We start from the raw sequence: 26,613 nt of genomic DNA, 5'->3' as shown, positions 1-26,613 counted from the left end.
GAAAACAAACAAAAATGTAAGATGCTGTCCGATAAACTGGCGGAACATAAAAGGTTTTTTTTTGGTGTTTATTTATATATGTATCTTTATAAATAAAAGGTATAGCTTTATGATATGTTTGTTAAATTTTATCAAAATATACTTTTCTTATTAATTTATATACATAATTATTTATATGTATAAATTTACATATATTTTAATTTTTAGTTTAATTGTTTCTATGTAGTTTAAAAGCACTCTTAAAAAGAAAAAAAAGCTTTTTGAGCTGGCAAGTAAAAAAAATATGTTGTTTGTTATTTATTAAAATAAAGCAATGTTTTGAAAACTATTAGTTTAATAAAGAAAATTATTTTTATTATTTTGAAGATTAAATTAAAACCAGTGTGGTGATAATTTTTTTATTAAATTCGATTGCTTTTTTGATTTTTTTCTTCTATTTTCTTATTACTTTTATAAAATAAAAAAAGTATTAACTTTGATGTTACACAAAAAATTAAAATTTTGAAATAGAATACAAAACTTAATTACTTTTAACATTTTAATCTTAATTTAGACAATTATTTAATATAATGACCTAATATGTAATGTTACAGGAATCCCTATTTTTAAACTTAGTTTTTGTTTTAATTAAAGTGCTCAAAGGAATGCACAAGATATAATAAAGAAACTAGTTAACGAAGAAGCCAAATTAAAAGAAAAGATGCTGGAGATTAATTTAAAACAAAATGCATATCTCGAGATGATTAAAACACACAAAGTAAATGAAATAGAACTGATTAACGAGAACAAAATGTACAAAAGTGAAAATAAAGATTTAAATTCCAAAATAATCTCCCTCAAGGAAATAAACAAAATTCAACATGCAAAACTAGAGGATACCAAAAAAAAGTTGACCGATAACAAAGATCTAACAGACAGTTTGATAGACTCTTACCTAAACCAAAGAAGGACAATCAATGATTTATTAGAAGAAAAAGATCATTTTTTAAAGTGCATTAAGAGAAAAAATGAAAAAATCAAGAAATTAAATAACTTGTGTAAAAGTTCTCAACATAAAAATATTGAAGATAAGAAGCAAGAGCTGATTACCAAACAAGTCTGTAAGAAACACCAAAGAACAGACCTAAATTTGCTAACAAGCGATACAAACGCTGAAGAAAAACAAAAATTGATAAATAAATCAGACACTTTACTTGAACAACATAAGAACTTCTCTCCAGAGGTTTGGACTGAAAAAAGACAACAAACTGCAGTAGATATGCTTTTTAACAAGTCTGAATGTTGCTCAATAAAAGATTCCGAACTTGATGTTGCCACAAAAGAATGTACTTCCATGTTCAGCAACATAAACAGGAAAATTAATGAAATTGCAAAACAAAACCATCCAATAACTAATGATTCTAAAGCTTCGGATACACAAGTGAAGAAAAGAAAGTCCTGCCCCTGCAATTTCACAATATTACCAGTTGATGCACTAGAAACACGACGAGAAGGTATTTTTTATTGTTATTAAAACATATACTGTTTACTTATTAAACTCATGTAAAAGAAGTTCCAAAACTTATCAAATGAATATACAAAGTTTATTAATTTTAATAGAAGTTGTATTAAATAACTTGGTATTTTAAAACAGTTGTACAATAAAACCACTTTACAAATAACATACTAAGAACTTAACTGTTTAAATGTAGTTATAAATAAATTTTATATAAAACAAACCTACAGTTGTTTTCATTCCTGAACCTAATGAAAAACATGTTGATACCGATAAAGAAGAAGACTACATTGAAGAGACGGTTTACATTGATAACGTTAATCGTAAAGAGACTTGTCAAGTCCAAAACAAGATTGCTATAGGTAAAAACCATTGTTTTAAACTAACAGGTTGACTTAAAACTTTTAAAAACCCTTTAAATTAGCTATTTAGGTACTTAGAATTTTACAACATTTATATAAAAGGTATGAAGTAAAAATACTTTGTTTTCAGTAATAAGTTATAAAGTTAGGTGTGTTTAGACATCTCAAAATAATTTTTTTTGTACTTTACATTTTCAACATGATTTATTTACAGCTGATTTTATTGAAAAAGTGTCTTTATCAGAATACCATTACAGTCAAAATGATCTTAATAGTAAAACTGGTGACAAAACTAACAGTATTATTACAGGTAAATTTGAATAAGCATTAAATTATTTTTGGAATTATTTTTTTTTCATTGTTTAAAAAATATGACCAAGAAGTACTAACATCAAAATGCAATAAAAAATGTGCTTTAAAAAATTTTAATAGTTTTGAACTAGATAATAATGCAGACATAGCAACTAATGAAGTTTCAGGTTTAAAAGTTTAAACTTTAAGAATCAGTACAGAGTTTTTTTTTTCTTTAATTTAGTTTCTATTGTTAATATTTGTTTTATATAAATTTTAAGTATTTTAAATATTTTTCAGATAAAATCAGCCGTGATGAATTTTCTCCTTATACATATCAACACAGTCTTGCTGATCAAGACAACATCTCTGTTAATGACAAGAGTCCTACTGGTATAAAAAATTATAAGTAAAACAATATATTTTAAGCTTAAATACTAAATAACTTGTAATATATTTTTTCCTGTTTTGCTCTTATAAACTTTATCTTTTTTAGATAAAACAAGCTGTGAAAAACCTACTGATTTGCACAAATTGCTGCTGACATAACAAAAAATAACAGATAGATTGAATTTTTTTAAAATTACTCTCTTTATACTTAACTGTGTTATAATAACATTTATTTATAAGTACTTTTAATAATTTATTTAGATAAACCGTCTTTATCTACAGACCAACTTTGTCGGGGAGACAAAAATGGAAATACAGCTGTTGCAACAAAAAATGATGTTACAGGTAAAAAAATTTGTTGTTAAGTAATTTATATATATATATATATATATATATATATGTATTATCAATGTACTAATCTAATTAAATATAAACTACATGTATATAGCTATAATTTCTTAATTTTTTTGAGTTTTAATATACTTTAAACTTTTTCTAAACATTTTTCACTTGTAAAATCGAGTCCAAAAATTAATTTTTTTAACTTCAGTTTCACAAGTAAATAAAAATAATTTTTGTACTGACACATTTACCATGATTTATACACTAGAAAATTCTCACTATCATGAACTTGGCTTGAATGGCTTTTTTTGTACTTTTTAATCAACCTTTAAAATCAATTATTTTCAAATTTTTTAACGCTAATTTGAAATTTTTTTTAATGTTCTAAAAAATTATTCTTTTTTTTTGTTTTTCACAATAACTTCAATCAAATTGGGGTTTGACTTTTGTAGTGGGGTCCGTTTGAAAATTTTAAGTTTTTTTATTATAATTTTATTTAAAAATTTCCCTTTGAGAATAACGATTTGAATTCTTTTCTCAAATACTTATTAAATTAAGTTTAAACTTGTATTTTTTTTTTCAATCGTTTTGTTTTTTTATACCAAAAGCCTAAATATATTTTTCAGAAAAATTCCAGTTTTGCACGATTTCTGATTTTTTGGTTTACAGACTTTTATGCAAAAAAAAAATCTTTTTCTAATTTATTATTTTTAACACAATTGTATAGTTATGTTTTGTGATCTAACTTTATTTTTTTCCAAATAAATTATATTTTGATAATATAAAAAAAAAACCTAATACTGACAAAACTGATGGTCAAATGCCAATACTACTAATACAACAACCAATGATGTTACATATTGATTGTTTTCAAGTTTTAATAAAAATACATTTTTTTTAAATTTAGCTTGTAACATATTTAATAAAAATAGAAATAAACTTTATTTTAAAATTTTTTGTAGAAACAGATAATACTGAGAAAACAGATGGTAAACATAAATATACTACTGATGTAACAACCAATGATGTTACAGGTAAAACATTTATATTAAATAATAATAATTGTTATTGAAGACTACAAAAGTATCTAATTTTACTGAGTAAATATTTTATTTAACTAAGTAGAAGTTATTTCATTTAGATATACATTAATTTTATTTCATTTCGACTTCTACTTGTTGCAATAGTTTAATTTGATTTCTTAATTAGTTCATACTTTAGCAAGTTATACATTTATAAACTGGAAAAATAAATCATAAATGTTGTTTAAGTTTTCATATATAAACAGGTTTTAATAATAAGTATGTACAAAAAATACTTGATTACTTTTTGCTATTAGAACTACCATTTACCATTAAATGAACTATATTATTGATATCAAATAAGATCAAAAATATTTCCACCGAAACCTGGTAATAAATGGGTTTTTAATTAGCATTTGAACTACTATATAAAAATACATGAAATTTTAAAAACTCAATTTGTTAATTGTTTTTGTTCAGTTAAAAACATCTTAAAGTTATATTATATTTTAGAAAAAAACAAACCTATCAAAACAGTTATCAAACGAAAAAGAAAAAGTCTTAGATTGACTAAGAATACTAAAGTTACAGGTAAAATATTATTAAAAATTCCTATTTTTTATACTTAAAAAATATATTTAAAGTATTTTAAAATATAATTAATTATCAGAAATTTCAAAAATTATTCTAAGTTGTAAAAATTAAAAGCGATAAAATTAAGAGTTCAAGTGTTGTTACAGGCGAGAAGAATAATAACAAAACAGTTATTAATAGAGCAAAAAAAGCTAAACAACAAAACAAGAAAGCACTTCCTAAGAGAACCTTAAGGTCAAATAGGGACACTGCCGATACAAGTAAATAACTATAAAGTTAACAAAAAATATAAATGTAAAATTTACAAAGTTATTTTAAAAGTACAAATCATAGTAGTAGTTATTTTTTTATGTTTTAACAATTGTAGACAGGTATAAGCTATTGTGTACTATATTTTAAATAACCTAAAAACTTCAAATTTTGATGCAGGTCAAAACAATGATGATGTCATTGAAAGGAATAAAGCGAAAAGAAAACTTCTTAAGAGAGTATTAAGGTCGAATCATGACACTGCCGGTAGAAGTAAATAATTTTAACAATATAAAAAAAAACTTTAAATGTAGAATTAACCAAGTTACTTGAAAAGCTACAAAAACAAAGAAGTAATTATTTTTTGTCTTTAAATGTCTGTAGGTAGATATATGATATTGTAAACAAACTTTAAATTTAAAGGCCAAATAGTTATAACTTCAAACTTTTCTGAAGGTCAAAATGGTGATGACGTCATGGAAAGCAAAAAAGCAAAGAGAACACTGCCTGAAAAGAAAGATCAAGGTCAAGGTTATATGACTGCGGGAGAAATCGAGTAATTATTTTAATTTTATGTTTAGCACTTTAAATTCAACTAATTACAAAGTATATTAAAATAACTACTTTTATAGCTTGACTATACCTGTTGGTACATTAAACAAATTTTCTAAACAACCCTTATTAATAGTTGTTAATTATTTGTATCCTACTGGTTGTCACATTTTAAATTAATAGAAACTAATCATCTTTAAGTTTAATTCAGTTCGTAGTGTTTTCTTGAACTCTTATACGTTTATGTAAAAATAGTGTAGAATTTATGGAAAGTGAACAAAATAGTTATCATGATCATTTTACAGGAAGAAGTTCTGGGAAGTTGTCCGGAGTAACTGGATAATCGAGAAAGACTCTTGATAAATGTTGTTAGTTTTTTTTATTTGTGCGCAAACTTAATACTTAAGTGTTCTATGGTTAAACAATTTAATTAAAATAGTTTCTTTTTAAGCAGACTTTTCGTTTAAATTTTAAACAAATATTGGTTTTTTAAATCAAAAAAACGTACATAGTTTGAACCCATTTTTTTTTGACTAAACGAAAATTTTTTATTAAGTTATCATAGTATGTTGAAAGTTAAGCGCTATTTCTTGTTTAATTTGTCTATTAGTGAAATTTGTGCGTTTAATTTTAGGTTATGTGTTTTAGGCTTTACAAACTTTGATGTGTTGTTGACTTTTTTTTTAAATTTTAATTTTTTTAAATTTTACGCTTTATATACTTTTAAATTAAATTATCAATTAAAGACTTAAAAAGATTGTATTCATAAGTATTTATTTACAAACGTTTAATACAAAATGTATAGTTTACAAATTAAATATTCTTTTGTTTTTTTTTTCTCTCGCTTTTCGGCAGCTTTACACAATGGTCAATTATAAATTATATAATCAATTTAGATTATTTTCCTTTGTTTTAGTCTAAAAAATGTACTTGAGTATAATTAGCCTGACTTGTTGTGCTTTTTACTTAGAATTAAATAAAAACTTTTTTTTTAAATCAAGTGATTAATTGTACATAGATTAAGTTAGTCCTGCACATACTATTTTAAAAATGTTATATTTCTAAGTCAAAGTAATCTAACAGTATATATTTGAAGCTATACGTGTAAAAAGTTTAATTTGTAAATTATATACAAACTGATGTACTAAATTTAATACGTTTAAATAAGTATCTTAATACATTTTAAGTTTAATAAATTGTTGAGGCTTACATATTTTAAAATTAATTTTTGAAAATGTTTGCACTAAAGTTTCTTTAAGTCTACGAACAATTCACAATAAAAAAGTTTAAGGAAAAGTAGTCAATCCTTTATGAAAATACTTTTTTATATACCGATATTTGTATCTTCCTTTAAAAAGAACTTTGGAAATAATTTATAAATATTTTTGTTAAAATTTCTAGAAGTGAGCATTAAAAGTTTGTACCAGATAACAAAAGAACTTAAGAAGATTATTATGAATATTAGTTTTTGTTTTTATACTAAGTAAATTTTTTATTCATTCTAAATCTCTCTATAAAAATAGTATCTTGTTATCGTCAATATTTTTTACACTATCAACAGCTAAAATAAGTCTTCTTAAATGTTTTCATACATTTAATTTTAACAGTTTTTTATGCAGCTTTGCATACTCAAAAACTAATTTAGCTATACACTGTTTTAATTTTTAATTTTAAAATAAAAATTGTATTACAAAATATTTACACTTAGTCTGAAGAGTTTAATTTGCTAAAGCTATAGGCGTCATGGTAGGCAGTTGCCTACATTGTTGTCCATTATAAATATTTACATGTGCACAGAAAAAATTGCACGGAACAATTAAAATAAAAATAGATATAAAAAAGTGTTAGTTCTTACATAACTTAAAAATTAAGACACTCAAAGTATTTAAATGATAAATGATATAAACTATAGTTAAGTTTGTAGAGAATTTATATTCTATTCATTTACTGTCCACAAAACTTCAAAACTTTTAGTATGTATCTTATGAAGTTGCCTTGTCGAAAAAATTAAAGAAAACAGCACCTAAAACTTTTAAGCTCTTTTTATTAACTACTATTTGTAGAACAATTCTATTCTGAACTTATATAGTGTAATAAATTTGCTCTTTTAGAATCTTTTTTATATAGAAATAACAAAATTTGCCCCAATAATTAGTCTATGCTTTAGTACAAAATTTTTTGCTCGAGTAGTTTTTTAGTCAAATTTTAAATTACGCCACTGCTGTACACAGCTTGGCAAAAAAAAATCAGCACTATATTAATATTTCCTAAGATTTTTTAAATGTTGTTAACAAAAATAATCTATAAAATATTATCAAGCAGCTCTTTGCAAGCTATTTTATTTTTAAGCAACATTTTTCAAAAACGAGTTATTAAAACATTAAAGTTGTTTTAAACCTTTTTTAACTGTTTGTAAAAGCTGTTTGGTTTATACCCAAAAGTTAATCAACTTAACATTTTATTAAGCAAAATAGGCTTGAATAGCTGGTAAAAGCTATAAGTTATCTACAAATTTTATAACAAGTGTTAAAAAATAGCATTTTTGTTAACATCTACTATAATTTTTGATAAAATATAAAAACAAAATCGTCAACACTTTTAAAAGTGTTGATAATTTTTCTATTAAATTTTCATTAAAGCTCTAATTTTGATTATTTTAGTATTGTAATTTTCACCTTCAAATATTTACCAAACAACCAATAGTTATTTGTTAAACTAATTATTTTTACTCCTTTTTATCTTAAAAGTAATTTTAGTGAGTGAGTAAGTTTGTAGTGAATCAAGTCGGACTTTTAATTTTTTTATACTTATTCGCTATCTGCCTTGAGATTATCATTTCACTTCACGATCGTCTTAGGAAAATTACCCATTAGCGATGGTCTTCCTTGTCATAATAAGATCAACTTAGGTAGATTACCTCTTTGCGGTTGTCTACCATATTACAATAAGAGTATATTAGGGAAGTCACCTAATTACGGTTGCCTCACATGTCACACTAAGATAGACTTAGGGAAATTACCTATTTATGGTTGCCCTACATGTCACACTAAGATCGACTTAGGGAAATTACCTATTTGTGGTTGCCCTACATGTCACACTAAGATCGACTTAGGGAAGTTACCTATTTGTGGTTGCCCTACATGTCACACTAAGATCGACTTAAGGAAATTACCTAATTATGGTTGCCTCACATGTCACACTAAGATCGACTTAGGGAAATTACCTATTTATGGTTGCCCTACAAACCTATTTATGGTTGCCTCACATGTCACACTAAGATCGACTTAGGGAAATTACCTGTTATGGTTGCCTTACATGTCACACTAAGATCAACATAGGGAAATTACCTGTTATGGTTGCCCTACATGTCACACTAAGATCGACTTAGGGAAATTACCTATTTATTGTTGCTTCACATGTCACACTAAGATCGACGTAGGGAAATTACCTCTTTATGGTTGCCTCACATGTCACACTAAGATCGACTTAGGGAAATCACCTAAATATGGTTGCCTCACGTGTCACACTAAGATCGACGTAGGGAAATAACCTATTATCGGTGGGCCTGCACTAGGATCAACCCAGGTCTCTGTTAGCTTTGTTCTTTATTTAGCTCACCAAGATCATTATAAATAATGTCCTCTGTGTTTAAATACCAAGAACTCTAGTTGTTAAAGAACATTTATAAACAAATTTGTACTAGTTTAGATACCTAAAGTAATTTACCATTAATAAGTACTTACCTGAAGCTTAAAAAAGACAATTTTTAACTTTGGTTAATTACTGCAGCAATTTTTTCTTAAAAATTATTGAAAAGCAAAATTGTAATCGGATAATAAAAAAAAGTGTCAGAATTGCGATGTTTTAATAACAAAAACGCTGTTCTATATTAAATATTTGTAAAATTTTTACAGTAGAAACCAAAATATTAAAAAATTACCAGTCTGTAAATGTGATGTGGAATTCTATTGTTTTTTATTACAAACTTAATCTTTTACGTATGCATTTCATTTCTGAGTACATTTTTTATTAATGCTATAGCCAATAAACATGTTTACTTTAAGTGTTGCCTGCAAAGAGCGTTTACAATCAAAAAGGTCATCATTTTAAACCGTGTGACCTGTGTCATAATTTATTAATTGGATTGTAAGTACCAGGAAGGTAGCTAGCTTAAAAGAGTTATGAATTTGCAAAAGTTGAAACATCTGAAAAGACGCGTGATAACGTTTCAGCTACCTCTAATATTATTGAATTTAATATGATAGTATGCAGTTATTTAAATACTTCAAACATAAATGGATTGCTGAAGTAAGAGTGATTATTGTAAAAAATGCAATTTATTTTGCTCTATACCCCCTATTATTCTATGTATGTTCCCACTTGTGTAAACCCATGAAAATTTTATTGAAAATAATTATAAGAAAATTAAAACTTAACTCAAAAACAGTTGTTAACTGCACAACTTTCGAAGTTTTTGTATAAAATTTCAAAATCTAACATTTAAAGTAGTTAATAGAAATAACATTATGTATGAAATTTTTTTGTAACATAAAATTGTATGATTTAGATTTTTCAGGAAAATTCTTCATATTTTTTTATTATCAATTTTGCAATACAAAACTTTTTAACAAATGAAATCTTTAATAAGCTAAATGAATACAATTAAGATGTATTATATTCATTTAAATTTTACGACACTAAAAGCGCTAAATAGTTTATATATGTCGGAATTATCTCTAAAAATCGCAAAGCTAAATATAAACTAATATTAAGATCTAAGAAAACAGGGCCTCTTTAAGCTGAAGAATTGAAATATAAGCAAGTTTTTTTTTTGCAAAATAGTATAAATTTCTGCGTATTTGCACAAAAGTACCAAGCTACAGGCCTGAAAAATATGATTCTTATTAAAAAGCTTACTAAGTTAAAATTGTTATATGAATATTTACAAGCATAAGTGATGTATAAGCCTGAAATCTTTGCATTTTTATTTTAAAAATTCTTGAAATAAACAATAACATATGAATTGAAATATAGATTTATATAATTTAAAATAGTTTTGTTACTATTTTATATGTTTTTGTTTTTTTAATTAAAAACATTTGGATGAAGAAGCTTTAGAACGCTGATAAAGTTATTAAAAAAGTTATTTTTATGAAACTTAACTTATACACATATATTATTTTAAGTTTTTTTTAAACTTTTTAATAATAAGTCAACTAATTAAATGTTTAACTTACATGTTTTTATATATCTAAGTAAAAATTAAATACATTTGTGACTGCTAAATATAATTTAAATAAAAGAATAATCTGTTTAAAGTTAATTAAGATATTTCTAATTTGGTTTGTTTTCTTCTACAAGTTTTTAAAGAGCTTTAATAACTTGAACATCACGGTATATATCTATTTTAGGGTATTAAAATCATCATTTTCAGTATATCATTGAAACATCATTTCAAGTATTTTTTTATTGTCGAACCAATTTATGTAATATATATTTAAATAAATATCAATGACTATATAAACTAATTCGTAAAAAAGAACTTAATTTTTTGCATATATAAGTCTAAAAAAATATTTCTGTAGTTAAAAAAATCATACATTAAAGTTATGTTTTGTTCATCTTTCTTTTAGGAACGATAATTAAGGAAAATTAAAAATATCTTTGACAAAAAATTTTTAAGTAAATTATCTAAATTTGGATTTTAACTGAGTTTTCTTTTTTATAATTGTTAATTCATTTTGTATTGTATAACAGTAATTCTCAAGTCGGGCGAAATCCTGATGAGCTTCATTACCAATGTTTACTCGACACAACCCGCGGAAGAGGGTATAATGGTAGTAAGGGGCAGTTTCGGGGTAGTTAAGGTAAGTCCAGCAGTAGTTAGGGGGAGTTTCGCGGTAGCTAGGCGAAGTACTGATGTAGTTAAAGTAATCATTCCTGTAAATTTTTATAAGATTTACCAGTTGCAAACAAAAAAATAGTTTTTCATTATTTTGTTAACGTCCTCAGTGTTTGGAACGCATTTAAAATTTTACTTAAAAATGCCCAAGAGAAAAGTTTTTTTTAGTTTTTACTGAAAAGTTAACAGTTGGAGACAGAGCAAGTTTTTCTGAACTTTTTACTTTACTGTGTTTTTCAAAAGTGTTATCACTAAATCAACGAGTAAATCAATGTCTATATGCAAAAATTAATCGAACTTGTTGTTTGTTATAGATTCTTTAAAAAACTGTTGAGTGTTTAAACTACTCAATTTATTCGGTTTTCTTTGTACCTCAATTACTACAAAGTATATTTAACTTTAAACGAAGTACAAGCGATACAAACTTATCAAGTTTTATAATCTAGAGTTATTTATTCCAACTTTAATGGATAGTTTTTTTTAAATATGACGTCATTAAACAAACTTGCCTTAATAAAAATAGACTGCTACTTTTTGATAAGAAAAACAAGCGACATTTAAGCTATCAGATATTTTTATTTGTTCCGCCTGTAGTAACTTTAATGTTTAAGTAAATGGTAGCAAACAAAACATATTATTTAGTACTAAGTTGTAATATAGAAATGATAAAATACTAAATATGGAATAATATGTTTGGGTCTATTTAATGCAAGAATTATGAGAAATTTTATTTCAAAATTACATCTATAAATTTAGTTTGGTTAATGTTTAAATTTTTAGTAAAAAAAGTTGTTTAAGTAGTATTAAACTACGCAAGGCAAGAAAAACTAAAAAGATAATTAATCTAATTGTTTTTTTGTTTATTGTTATCCGAATATGTTACGTGTGAATACTTATAAAAATTTATGAAAATAGTTAATTTACTTATTAGAAAAAAAAACTTAAACTTTAAACACAGTTGCCAAATGTTTTTTTCTAATTCCTTCCAGGGTTGCTGAATTTCTTCCAAACATGTAAAAAAACAGAATTAAGTCTTTACAATATTTTGTCGAAATCTTGTTGCTTTACATGTAAAAAAAAAACTAACATGTTTAAAAAAAAATTTAACACAATACTACGCTTTATTTTTAAAACTTCTCAAATTCTATGTTTATTTTGCCTTAATAGTCAAACTCCAGATTTTTGCAGAATATCCGATTTTTTGACATTTCAGTTCAAATATATGAGATTTGCAAAAGTATTAATCGCTCGTTTAAACATTTTTTCAAAGCTTTAGTTCTGTAAATCTAGCCCGCAAAAAAAAAATTAAGCATTTATTGATTATTCTGGGGTTCAAAGTGAATAGCAAAAACATGCTCGGAAAAAAAATTTATAAATTTACAAAACATACAATAAATTATGGGGTTGGTTTGGCCTGCGAATATACGAATTTTTATTACCAGAGGCTCGAAAACATGCAAACTATGCTCAAAAAACAAAACTTCAAACCTACATAGTTTATAAAACTCTATAGATATACTGAAATTTGAAATAAAAAGCGTAAAAATAAAAAAACAGTTCTTAACGAGATGTTCAAAGGTATACGAGGGGCATGCGACTCGAAAACCGAAGTGTGTTTTCGTTCACCAGATACAAGGACCAAACATTTTCAGCTTCTGTTTGGGTTACTCAATGAAGTAAAATAATTTGATTTAGGCTAGATTTTAAAACAATTTTAAATTGTTAGAATATAAAAAAACTGAGTGTTGCAGGGTTTACCTCCTTTCTTTTTTTGATCATTTGTTCTATTTTTATTTTTTGAAGTAAACACTACTACTTCAAGTAACTTTTACTGAAATAAGGTAGATCAAATTTGAATGTATTGTTTTAAGTTTTACAAAATGTTTTTAATACCAATTATAAATTGTATTTAGTAAAAAATACTTTATAAACTATAGAATAAGTTTTTTAATTGAAATTGCGATGAATACTTTTGTAATAACTTAAAATCAATATGCTTTTAGTAACAGAACAAATTCTTATTTTAAGTTTACAAATAAAATTTGTCATCTTTGTTTAACAAAGTGCTTTTTATTTTAAAATTGAATTGGCTGAAGATTAAAGACTATCTTTATTGTCTTTAGGAAACATATGTTCCAGTACTTTTTAAAATCTTACATTTCAATAAATTATACATATATAAATGTATTATGATTTTTTTTTACTCTAGTGAACAAATGACCTTCCGTGCAAAATTGACCCTCGATGGAAAATTGTGACCGTGCAACTGATTTCCTCTACAAAAAATACCCTGTGCAATTTAGACCCCTCGTGCAATGTCGACCCGTTTACATTTAAATATACATTGTTTATTAAAAAGTAAAAAAAGTTTGGTCTAAAAACTTGGTGTACGATAAAACCTTTCGGTCATCGAGTCGTAGATCAAATTCTTCTACAATTAAATAAGAGCTAAAAATAAGTTATTGAATCTAAACTTTTAACCATAAAAAAAAAATCAGAAAACAATAAATTAAAGAAAAGAAAACTAAATTATACGAAAATTATCTAAGTTATGTATTTATTTAAGAAAGTTTTGTTCATAATGTTGTCAAAAACTTGTCAATAAGATAAAATAAATCGCTTAAGCATAAAATTCTTAAGAATAATTGTAGAAGTAAAATTTCTATATCCAAAAATTAACTAAAACATTATTTAAAAAACGTATAAAACAAATAGCAGATATGAAAATACTTCAAAAAAAGATCACAACTTTTCTAATTAGGTAAAACTGTAAAAAGCTAAAATACTTGTTCGTTGATTTTTTCAGTATTTCGTGCTATAAGTTATTTTTCTTTTAATTCAGTGAAGTACTTAACGAAGTTAATATTTGAATAATTAAATATAAAAAACTATACAAAAAATTATTACTTTATAAAGATGTGAATTTGACCATAAAATCGATTTAACTGTTATAAGCGATAATATTAAAAAAGTACTGTAACAATTATACACTATGCACTTATTGAAAAAAAGAAACTAATAAAATAAATCAATTACAACGGATAAGATTAAAAAAAATATTTTCTATTAAATTGTTGTCTATTTTTTTTTTTTGAGTATAATACCAAGCCCAAAAACGTAATTATAAAGAAGTAATTACAATATTAAAACAAAAATTATCTTTTTAGGTCTCCTTAGATAATTAGATTAATTGATTATGAGTCAACTTTAAATAGTAATCTGAGCTTACTGCTTATTTGTACACAAAACTGGCTGTTAAAAAGTACATTTATCATTTAATTTACATATGGGCATACTGGAAAAATAAATGTATAAATGAATTCATAAAAATTCTGAAGTTAGTTTAAAATAGTAATCTTAATAACTACCTATAGATTGGCCGGAGGAAAAATGCTGCAATTTAGACTGAACCACTGTTATTCAACCAAATTAAATTAACTTTTCAACTTTTTTTATTAGATGACAATTAATATTAACTTCATTTACAAAAGTAAAATAAAGAAGTAGCAATCATCACTTACGATCTAGCTAGATAATAACTACTTACTAAATAATTTCCAAAATGACTTAAAATTTTTAAATATAATGGTAGTATCAGTCCATAAATCACTACTTTAGTAAGCTAGCAATTTTTGACCACTCTTGTTGTTGAATCTAGGTAGGAAATAATTAGTTCCTGAGAACCTTGTTTGATAATAATTAATATTTCTAACACTTTTAATTGATCATTAAATGTAGATAAAAACAATTAATCGATATATTCATATAACATTTAATATACTAGTTTTCGGATTATGTTTTTTAACACTATCATTATTATTCTTATAATGTATTCATCTAAGTGCTAAGAACATTTATATCATGTATATATTTTATTTTCTCTTTCCTAGCACAACAAACCATATTTAATAATGCTCATTAACAATGAATAAAACATAAAGCTTGTTCATTTAGAAATGTCTTCAATAATTAAAAAAAACATTTTTTTTTTAATTTTGTTTTTATAGTTTCTTTATGTTCTGACCAGTTTAAGTTTGTGTCATATTTAAAAACCAAGTATACAAAGAAATATGCAAATGTGTGTTTGTTCATGACAATTAAAATTTGAACAATCTACACTTTTACATTTATAATACTTCATAGATATTAAAAATGCCAAAAATTGTTTACAAAATAAACGAAAAGCTTTGTATTGGCATGTGACCAGATATATGCAAGTTTTAATAACTGTTTAAGCGAATTGCCAATAAAGATTTAAATAAAGTTCAAAGCTAAAAACTAAATCTAAAGATATATCTTTACTTATGCAACTTGACGCAAAATCATGTGAATAGTTTTTTTGTTTTTTTTAAATCAAAGTATTTAATAATTAATTAGTACTATAATATTATTAAAATTTTGTTTAATTAAGCATAGTGACTTGTAATAAAAAGTTAAGCCTGTAAAAAAAATTGAACTTTGATTCAGTTAAAAAATGATAGACTTAAAAAAAGTGTTTGTAACACTGGTAAAAAAGATATAATATTTTATTCATTTGTAATTCATTAGAATTTATACTGTAAATTAAGTATAAAATATAATAATTTTTCACTTTTTCGAAATTGTTTTCACTATCTGTTTGACAAACTGAAAATACTTCTAACACTACAGTTTAAACATTTTCATTTACCCTTTGAAAGTTTTTTTTAAGTTGTTGAGGACACATAAAATTTAGATTTATTTATTTTATAAAAATAAACTACTGTTTGTATAAAAGTTTATTTTTTCTACCAAATAAATAATTTCTATTTTTACAATGAAAACAAATAACTTTTTGAACTAAGCAAAAATTAAATTAACATTGTAAAACAAAAAAATAGAGTTTTGCTTTATTCTTTATCAGTTCACAAATCAAAGTAATCAATCTTGCTTTTTAAACTTTAAACTATTACATTTCAAAGAAAATTAAAAACAATTTTATTCGAAGATTTTCAATTAAATAAAATATTTATTTTGTATGTTTATAGTTTTGTAACGAGCAGGTAGGTTGGGATCGTTTCAACCACAGGCATCTGATCACTTGCACAGATCAAATGGGGCCTCAGCGTTCCATTTTTTATGTAGCATCCTCTGCTGTCAGTAACAACGTTCTTGTCAACGTTCTTTTCTTTTCCAGCAACAAGAAACACGTAAGCATAGTTTTTATTCTTAAGCTTGTTGCTTTTTTCCTGCTCAAAACGGAAGCATGAAGTCGAGTAGCGGGCGCAGGAGGCATTGTTGCAGGTGTCGCACTCCTCAAAACACCTTGAACTCCACGACTGGCAATCGTAGCCGGATTTTAAAATCTTTCGTATTTTGTCCGGACTCACCCCGTGGGCATACAACCTTCTGCCTTTGATTTCCTCGCTCTTTGCCTTGCAATCAATTGCGTACATGTGCAGGACTTTAGGAACAATTCCAAATCTTTCTACTGAAATCGAACGCATCACGAACTGATAGTCTTTGATGTTTTTTGTAAGTTTTTTGGTTGTGTACTTGCAGCTTTTATCTTTTTGCATACCAGTAATGTCAGTGAGTTTAAAAGCTACTTGCTGCAAAGTAGATCTCATCTTATAGTTGAATTTAAGCTCTGTAAACCTTAACTCTTCATTGTGGTTTGCATTCAACTCGTTTTCTATGTATTCTTTTAGATATTTTATGGTTAGTTTTTTGACTCCGTTGACAGGCTTTGTATCTTTAAACTGTTTTATCTCCAACCGATTGTAAAGCGCATTAGAGACAAATTTTTGAATGTCTACTTCTTTTTTAATTTCGATTAGATAAGCAGGCTCCACCAATTCATGATGAGCTAGAAAAATATTTGTTTTACAAGAAGTAAAATCAAATTTACCTCCTATTAACTTGTTTTTAGCTTCATCAATTTTGAATCGCATACTTTTATTGATTGCTACTACCTTGCCTGTTATTTCATCAAAAGTCTGCAAAACAGGTTTGTTTAAAAGATACTCATGGTAAACATTTTCACCGGAAAACTTCCTCGGTTCCGTGGGCGCCTCGGTTTCTTTTACTTTGTTAACAAACAAGTAGCTCACTCTCTTAAGAATGGAGTTTTCAATGATGTAATTGTTACTGTACAATGAAGCGTATTTGTAGTTGTTTGTGTGGTACACTCCCGGGCCGTGCTTGCCCTTTTTGGACGGTATGAAATCTTCTTTCAAAATTCCCATCACATTCGCTGCAGGAGTACCATGAAGTAAAAGTAAATTTGAAGCTTCATTGTCTTCCATCTTACGTTTTTTTGTTGGTACGACTCTTACAATCTTTTTTTGGCTTGTGTCTTTAGTACCGAGCGTTTTCACTTTTTCCGTTTTATTTTTTAGTGCATTGCTCAGAAGCTTATAATCTTTATTATTTTTCTCCAAAACTTCAATATTAAACTTGAAATTTCTGAGAGAGTAACTAGGTCGAGATAAGTTTAGATGCTTGCTTTTCAAAAGTGTTATAACTGTTTTTACTGCAGTTATTTTATTGTTAACAAACCTTTCTTTAATTGTTTGGATCTGCTTATTTTTCTTTTCAAGTTCTTCCTTATAAAACTCAAGCAGAAATCCGTGTTCAGGATTGGATTTTAAGAACTCATCGAGTTCTTTCTCGGTGAAAGACATTGTCTTGTATTACAAATACAAATCTTTATAGCTTCCTAGGAATAAAATAAAAAGTTAAGCTTTCGATTGTTCAAACAATTATTATTTACAAAAAAAAAACATATTCCAAAAGTGAAATAATCAATTATTACATTAATTTAGTTATTAAGGTGTACTTTATTGTTAACTAAAATTCAGTTTCAGTCTAAATATTTAGTGTAGGTACAGTAATGTGTTGTTTTTAAATTATGAAACATTTTAATAGTTAACGTAACTGTATTTTTTAAGCAAATTAACTGAGTTATGTGATCAACGTCTAAAGATGGGTCTCCCAAAGTCTGCTAAGTAGAGACTATAGCAGCAAAGGGGCCAAAAGGGAGTAGAGGAGGGAGGGCAAGAGTAGTAAAAGGCAACGATTTCATAACCTAAAACTTATAATAGATGTTATGGAGTTAACGAAGAACAGCAAAATTAATAAAGACTCAAAAATAGGTACTTTTCATGGTAGTTTTTAAACTTGTACTAGATATTATTAAAAATTTAAGTATTTTATATTTAATTAAGTAGTTTTATTTTACTCTAGGTATTTTGCAGTATATGATGAAAAGCAAAAACAAATCTTAAGGGTTTTTAATATCATTTATTTAAAAATCTTGTTGGAATGGGCAATATCTGTTTTAATTTCTTTGATTGTGCCTTTTGAAAAAGTTTGAGAAACCCTAGTGTACAGTCTACACTTAAAACCAGAGTTTTTACTCTCTATAAAAAACATCTTGAAAGACCAAAAACTAGCCTTAGTTTGTCTGTGTTTTGTAAAAAAGTTAAAAATAACTATATATGGAAATGCATTAAAAATACTGTTAAAGAAGCTTAACTACATGAAAATATCCAATTAATAACTTAAAACTTTTAAACGTGCAATTTATATATAATCAATTAATATGAATCAAATAAACTAGCCTGAAGTAATAAAAAAATTATCTAAGTTTGTCTGGCTCTTACAAAAATTTCAAAGAAGACTGAACTTTAAAAAAACCTCTAACAAGCCTAAGTTATTTTGAGTAGCCTGTGTGTGTGGCCTGTCTTGTTATATAAGTAAAAACTTTTGGCTGTACTGATGATAAAATAAGTTTATATACTTTAATTTAAAGTAAGTTTAAAAAAAAGTGATTTTATGAAAAACATATTTTTCAACTAAATGCAAGTATATTATCGTCGCAGCAAATTTATTTAAGAATCATTACCACATTCTGACTATAACAATCACAACACTGCATGAAATTTCAACCCAAAAAATCAAAAAAAAAAATTGACATTAACAATAATAATAAAGTCTTTTATACATGCCCTAGACGAGGGTTTCCAAAAACTTTTTCAAATGGCTTCCTTGAAAAAATTACAAAATTCATGGTTACCTCCAACCAGATTACACTAAAACAAACATAAAAAGTACATAAGACCATTTTTTTGCTCTTCATTAGCAATTCCAGGATACTTGTGTAAGTTTCAAATTATGACCTCATGGCCCCCCTGTGGCTTCTACACTGCTCACTTGGCCCACTTCAAGAAAGCAGGTCCTAGACTCACAATTCATATCTTAAATAAAATCTTATAGTTATAGGCATAAATCAAAGACATTTCAACTGCATTTAAGGTATTATCATGTCTTTATTACACAAAGTTTTCTATAAAATTGCAATTTTTTCTAATATTAAAAGCAATTTATTTTACTTTTTTTACTTCTAGTTTTGTTTTATATTGAATGTTTAATGTGTAGAGTCAGCTAGCCATACAACTATTACTGATGTAGTGCTATTTTAATTGGGTGCGGATAAAGATATAAATCACGGTTTAAATAATATTTCATGATTATAAGTTATAATTATTGAGACCACTTGTCTAAGAATAAAGGATCTAAACCTATGTATAATAGAAACTGCATGTAAATTTATTAAAGTTAATGTAGTATTTTAACTTAAATACAAGGATAATTATTTAAATTAACATTATTATTTTATCTTTATTAATTTATTAGCTATCAGTATGTTGTTGTTTCCACATTACTATTAGTTTAAGTTCCTAATGTATTATGCATAAAAGTTAATGAAAACTTAATTTGTTAGTTTGGTAAGATTTTTTAATATTTTAATAAAAAAGCTTTGTTTCAAATCCTTTTTAGTTTTAAACTCATAGCAGTTTGTTATTATTGTTGTTACTTATATAATGCTATTTACTAGACTGAGCACTTATCAAGGTATAAAAATTTGTCTGTTTAACATATGAAAGCTTATACCTTGTTTAGAGCTATATTATACACATTGTAAAATTAAATTTTATTGGGTATTGTATTGATATGAACTATTATTTTAATTATTTTTAATTGATAAAAAAATATCGACCTAAAGCATATTCACAATACTAATAACATTGCTTTTAGCAATGTATAAGCTTTTTTTTATGTTATATATAGAAAAAATTTTAAGCATTCAGTCTAGTAAAATGGCATATATATAAGTAAACATAGTTATAATAAACAGCTATGATTTTAAATAAACTTGATATAAAGCATTTTAATTATAGAATAAGACATTTCAACAATCTAAACAGTCAAGTTTTAATTGATCAAATGAATAATTTATCATAAATATTACCAAAAGCAATGTGGAAAGAAAACACTATAAAGCCAAAAAAAGTTATTAGAGATAGATAAATGTTAAATCAATTTAAAAAATATATATAACTAATAGAATTGCACTATTTTTTTCAATCACATGCAATTTCTATGATGTATAGGTCTTGTTCTTTTACTCTTAGACATGTGCGCTCAATAGTCATAACTCACATTAACAGAATATTATTAAAAAGCATTTTATATTCATATTAACTTCAAATTAAATTGACATTACATCACTAATATCTGTCTAGCTAGTTGACTTCAAACGACATACATTCAAAATCAAAAAGCTATAAATAATACTGTAGAAGATTTTCCATTAAGAAAAAAAGTAAAATTTTATAGACAAAATTTGCAAATATTGTGTAATAATTACGTCATAATACATCAAAAGCATTAAGTATGTCTTTAATTTATGCTTACAACAATGAACTTTTATTTAAGATATAAGTAATAAGTCTAGGACATGTATAAGTGTTTTTATTGTTTTAGTAAAAAAATGAATAATATTTGATTTTAGAGGATGAAGTTAGTTTTTTGGGCATCTGTTTTGTTTTCTGATAATTTTTTATTTCAATATTCTGTTAAAAAAAAGCAATATCATATCAAGAAAATATTTTGTAACTTATCAAACGAAAATTACCCAAGTACTCCCTACCCCTAATTAAGTGTGTATGCTTGTATATTAGATGGTAAATAAACTCATGAGAATGGTATTTTCGATTTTTTTAAATTAAAAATTTTTAGTTAGTTGAAAAAAAAAAACATTGTGGATATTTTTTTGTAACAACGTTAGTTAACATTATATATAGTATAAAAAACACTTTTGATATTTTAGCTATCTATATACAATGAAAAGTACTCACTGCATAAAGAATTAAAATCATGATAAATGCAGTATTGCCACTCATTTATTTATAAAATTTTTTAGGATTCCCGAATTTCTTCAAGAGTTTCAAAAGTACACATTTTTGGGTCTATATTTAGTTTAAGGTTAAGTTTAAGGTAAGAAACAGTGTTAAATAATATAAAAATATAGAAAACATACTGAAAAGCTGCGTAAATCTGTTTTTTAATAAAAAAATTTACTGCTAATGATAATGTAGTTTTAATATATATCATATATTTTTTGAGTCAATTCAAAATTTAACTACTGAACATATAAAAATTGTGAAAATTTAAGTTACTCTAGGTTCTACCAAAACTTCTCAAATTTCAGATTCTCCTGGATTTTTTGCCTAAATTGTCAAATTTTAGGTGTTTCAAGGTTTAGTGGTAAAGTGACAATCCTGTAAATATTAATTTCAGGTTTAAAACAAAAACTACAATGTTATTTTTCTAAAATAGTAGAAAACTACCTTAAGGATTATTTTTAAAAGTCTATCAGAATCATAAAAACATTTCTAAGAGTAAACTTGATTAAACAATAAAACAAAATACTGAAACTGGAAAAACTAATTATTTTTCTTGATCAGGGTTTTCTAAGGTTTGCCAAGTTGCCCTCTTAGGGGTCATGATAGATATTCAGAAGGCCATGAGAAGAAAAACGGCCAAAGGGCGGGCCATGAGCAATTAAAGAGCCACATAGGGTCATGAGGTCATAATTTGTAATTAACACTGGAAGAGCAAAAAAAGGTCTAAGATTTACATAATGGTAGTTTTTTTTTAAGTAAACTTGTTGTAGGAGACAATATTTTTTTTAGTTTCTTTAAAGAAGGCCTTTTGAAAAAAATTTGGAAACCCTGTTCTAGATCTTAACAATTATGTTCAGAAATTTGAATAAATCTTAAAATTGTCCTAAAATTTTTGTTAAAGTTCAAAACTATCAAGACTCATATAAAGCTTAAAAAAAAAGACAAAACATATTAGTTATCTTCAGCCACACAAAGATTTTCTAGTAACTTAAATTATTCTAAGTTTCCTTGAATACCTTGAATGTGTGTCAACCTGATTTTTTAATTTCAATTGAACTAAATAATTTATACAGGATGTTAACACAAATAGTTAAAAACTTTTTTTTTAAATCTCTAACCACTTAAAATAATTGAGATACACATTTTAAAATATCTGTATATAGTTGAATATGAAGTTGTATTTAAAAATGTCTAAAAATATTAAAGACATCTTTTTTTTTTTATAGATAAAAATAATTTTTATTTTTATTGTCCTTACTTTATAGATTAATGTAATTAGCTGTACTTCACTCTTAAAGATAAGTTTGTTTGATTCAAATAAAAATAGACTTATAGTTGTCTGTTTCTGATAGTCTCTTGTAATGTGTGAAGTTTTAAAGATAAAATATTAAGGGGAAATTCGAGTTTCTACATTCTAAAAGTATAAGTAAAGTTAAAATGGCCCTTTTAAATAATTTAAAAAGCTATGGGGCCCAATAACAAATTTACTCAAAAAGCTACTATTAAAAACACATACGACCTTTTGTTTGCTCTTCATCAGCAACTCCGAATATTTAGTCAAAGTTTCAAAAAAGAGTAGTAAAAGGGCAACGAGTTCATAACTTGAAATATATAATAGATGTTATGAAATTAACAAAGAACAGCAAAATCAAAAAAGACTTAAAAATAGGTATTTACCATGGTAGTTTTGAAACTTGTACTAGATATTATTAAAAACTTAAGTATTTTATATTTGATTAAATAATTTTAAATTTAATCTAAATATTTTGCAATATATGATGAAAAGCAAAAAAAAATCTAGGAGTTTTTAATATCAGTTTTTTAGAAATCTTGTTGGATTAGGCAACAGCTTTTATAATTTCCTTGATGGTGCCTTTTGAAAAATTTTTAGAAACCCTAGTATATAGTCTACATTTAAAAATAGAGTTTTTACTCTCTGAAATAAACCATCTTAAATAAACCAAAAACTAGCCTTAATTTGCCTGTGTTTCATAAAAAAGTTAAAAGTAAATATATATGGAAATGCATTGAAATTACTGTAAAAAAAGCTTAACTACATAAAAATACCCAAGTAATAAGTAAAAACTTAATAAATGTGCAATTATTCATAAAGTATGAATCATATAAAATAGCTTGAAGTAATAAAAAATCTATATAAGTTTGTCTTGCTCTTACAAAAATGTCAAACAAGACTGAGTTTTAAAAAAATCTCTAACAAGCCTAAGTTATTTTAAGTAGCCTGTGTGTGTGGCCAGCCTGTCTTGTTATATAAGTAAAAACTTTTGGCTGTACTGATGATAAAATAAGTTTATATACTTTGAAATGGTTGCCACTAATCAAGCTGAGAAAAACTTCCTGACTTTTCCTGACTTTTCTAAATCATACTCTTAATTTAAACTTATTCTAAAATACATAATCTAACACTTGAAACTATATAAAGCTTTCAATCTAATTTTAATCCAGATTAAAAACAACAGTTTTTTGATGAATTCTATGAAACTTCCAGTACATTACTTATACCATCTGTGTATGATTCATGTTTGTAATAAACAGCTCTATCAGCAAAATACTTGTATTATCACCTTATAAACACAGCTTGTCTGTAAAAAGACACAATTTTTTAGCATTTCCTAGCATAAATTTATCTAGATAAACAAATGACATATAAGGAACTTTTACTATTTTTGTGTATATATCACAGTTTCACTATGGAAGTGTCCTTGCTACAGATCATCAATACTAAAAAACTAACAAAATCTGCTTGTTCAAGTAGGGTACTTGTTCAATATGATAATATAAAATTTATGCAGTTTTATGAAGAATATTTTACTAATTTATACCAGGTGAAGGCATTGGAAATAAAATCGAATATTTGAAAATTTCCAGGAAAATTTTGGATTATTTTTCCGACTTTAAAGGACTTTAAATCAATTTTCACCATTCGCTTTGAAAAAAAAAGACATTTTGTAAATTGAAACTGACAAAATCTGAATTTTGTTTTAATTTTAAAAAATTTCCTGAATTTTCCTGACTTTTTTTCAAAACCCCCCATTTTACCTGACTTTTGAATTTTTTTTAATTTTTCCTGACTTTTCCTGGCCGAGTGGCTACCCTGCTTTGATTAAAATTAGGTTAAAATAAAAGTTATTCTATGAAAAAGTTATTTTTTGACAAAATGCAAGATTTTTATCGTTGCAACAAATTTATTTAAGAACCATTACCACATTCTGACTATAACAATCACAACACTGCATGAAATTTCAACCCGTAAAAATTAAAAAAAAATTGTATTTTTGACATCAACACTAAGAAAATCTTTTATCCATGCCCTCGACCAGGGTTTCCTAAAACTTTTTTAACTGGCTTCCTTGGAAAAAATTAAAAAAACTTTTGGCTACCTTCAACAATATTACACTAAAACTAACATAAAAAGTTCATAAGACTATTTTTTTGCTCTTCATCAGCAATTCCAGGGTTTCTTGTGTAAATTTCAAATTATGACCTAATGGCCCCCCTGTGGCTCCTTCATCGCTCATGGTCCACTTCAGGAAAGCAGGTCGCAGACTTACAATTCATATCTTATAATTATACGCATAAATTAAAGACATTTCAACTGCATTTAAAGTATTAAGCAGCATTATTACATAAAACATACAGAGTTTTGTAAAAATTTGTACTTTTTTCTAACATTAAAAGCAATTTCTATTTCTATTTTTACTTTGAGTTTTTTTTTTGAATGTTTAATGTGTAGAGTCAGCTAGCCAAATAGATATACTGATGTAGTGCCATTTTAATTGGATGCGGATAAAGATATAAAACACAGTTTTAATATTTTTTCGTTATTATAAGTTATGATTATTGAGAGCACCTTTCTAAGAGTAAAATATCTAGACATACACATTAAAAAAACTGCATATAAATTTATTAAAAATAAATTAGTTTTATAACTTAATTATGAAGATATTTATTTAATTAAACATTATTTTTATATCTTTATAATTTTTTTAGCTATTAGTATGTTGTTGTTTTGATATTGCTATTAGTTTAAGTTCTTAAGGCCATTATACATTAAGTTAAACAAAACCTTATTTGTTAGTTTGGTAATATTTTTTTATTCTCTAGTTAAAAAGCTTTGTATCAAATCCTATTTAATTTTAAACTCATATATAGTTATAGCAGTTTATTATAATTATTTTTACTTATATATGTGCTATTTACTAGACTGAACACTTAGCGATGTCTAAACTTTTATCTGTATATAATATATAAAAGATTATACCTTGCTAATAGCTATTTTTTTCACATTGAAAAATCAATTTTACAAGGTATTGAGTTGATATCAACTATTTTTTACATTATTTATAATTGATAAAAAAATATTAAGCTAAAGCATATTTACAATAATAATAACATAGATAAAATTTACACATTGCTAAGTGTTCAGTCTAGTAAAAAGCACATGTATAAGTATACATAATCATAATAAACAGCTATGATTTTAAAAGAACTTGATACAAGCTTTTTAATTAGGGAATAAAAAAATCCTAACAAACTAGCAAATTAAGTTTTAATTAACTTAAATGTATAATACATTAGGAACTTAAACTAATAGCAATCTAAACAATCAAGTTTTTATTAATTTAAAAGTAAAATACCTCATAAATTTAAACTAAAAGCATTGTGGAAACAACACATTTGAAGCTAAAAAAATTTAATATAGATATATAAATATTGTTTAATAAAGTAAAGAAACTGTATATATTTGATAAATTTACTGTAATTTATTAAAACTACATATAGTTTCTATGATATAAATGTCTTGTTCTTTTACGCTTAAACTTGTGCTATCAATAGTCATAACTTCTAATTACAGAATAGTATTAAAAATGTATTTTATATTTATATTAAAATCAGTTTAAGATGGCAATAAATAACTAATATCTGTGTTGCTAGCTGACTCCAATAGATATACATTCAAAATTTAAAATCTAATGTAAAACAGTTGAATATTTTCATTTAGATAAAAAAGTACAATTTTACAGAAAAAATTTGCATATATTGTGTAATAATTACGTCATGATACATTAAAAGCATTTAGGATGTCTTAAATTTATGCCTATAACCATAAACTTTCATTTAAGATATAAGTTATAAGTCTAAGACATGTATAAAAAATTTTAATCCTGTTTTAGTCAAAAAATTC

This window comes from Thalia democratica, chromosome 1, assembly GCF_965202585.1.
Source record: "Thalia democratica chromosome 1, ktThaDemo2.hap1.1, whole genome shotgun sequence".
NCBI classification, from domain to species: Eukaryota; Metazoa; Chordata; class Thaliacea; order Salpida; family Salpidae; genus Thalia; species Thalia democratica.
This window is presented reverse-complemented; position numbering follows the sequence as displayed.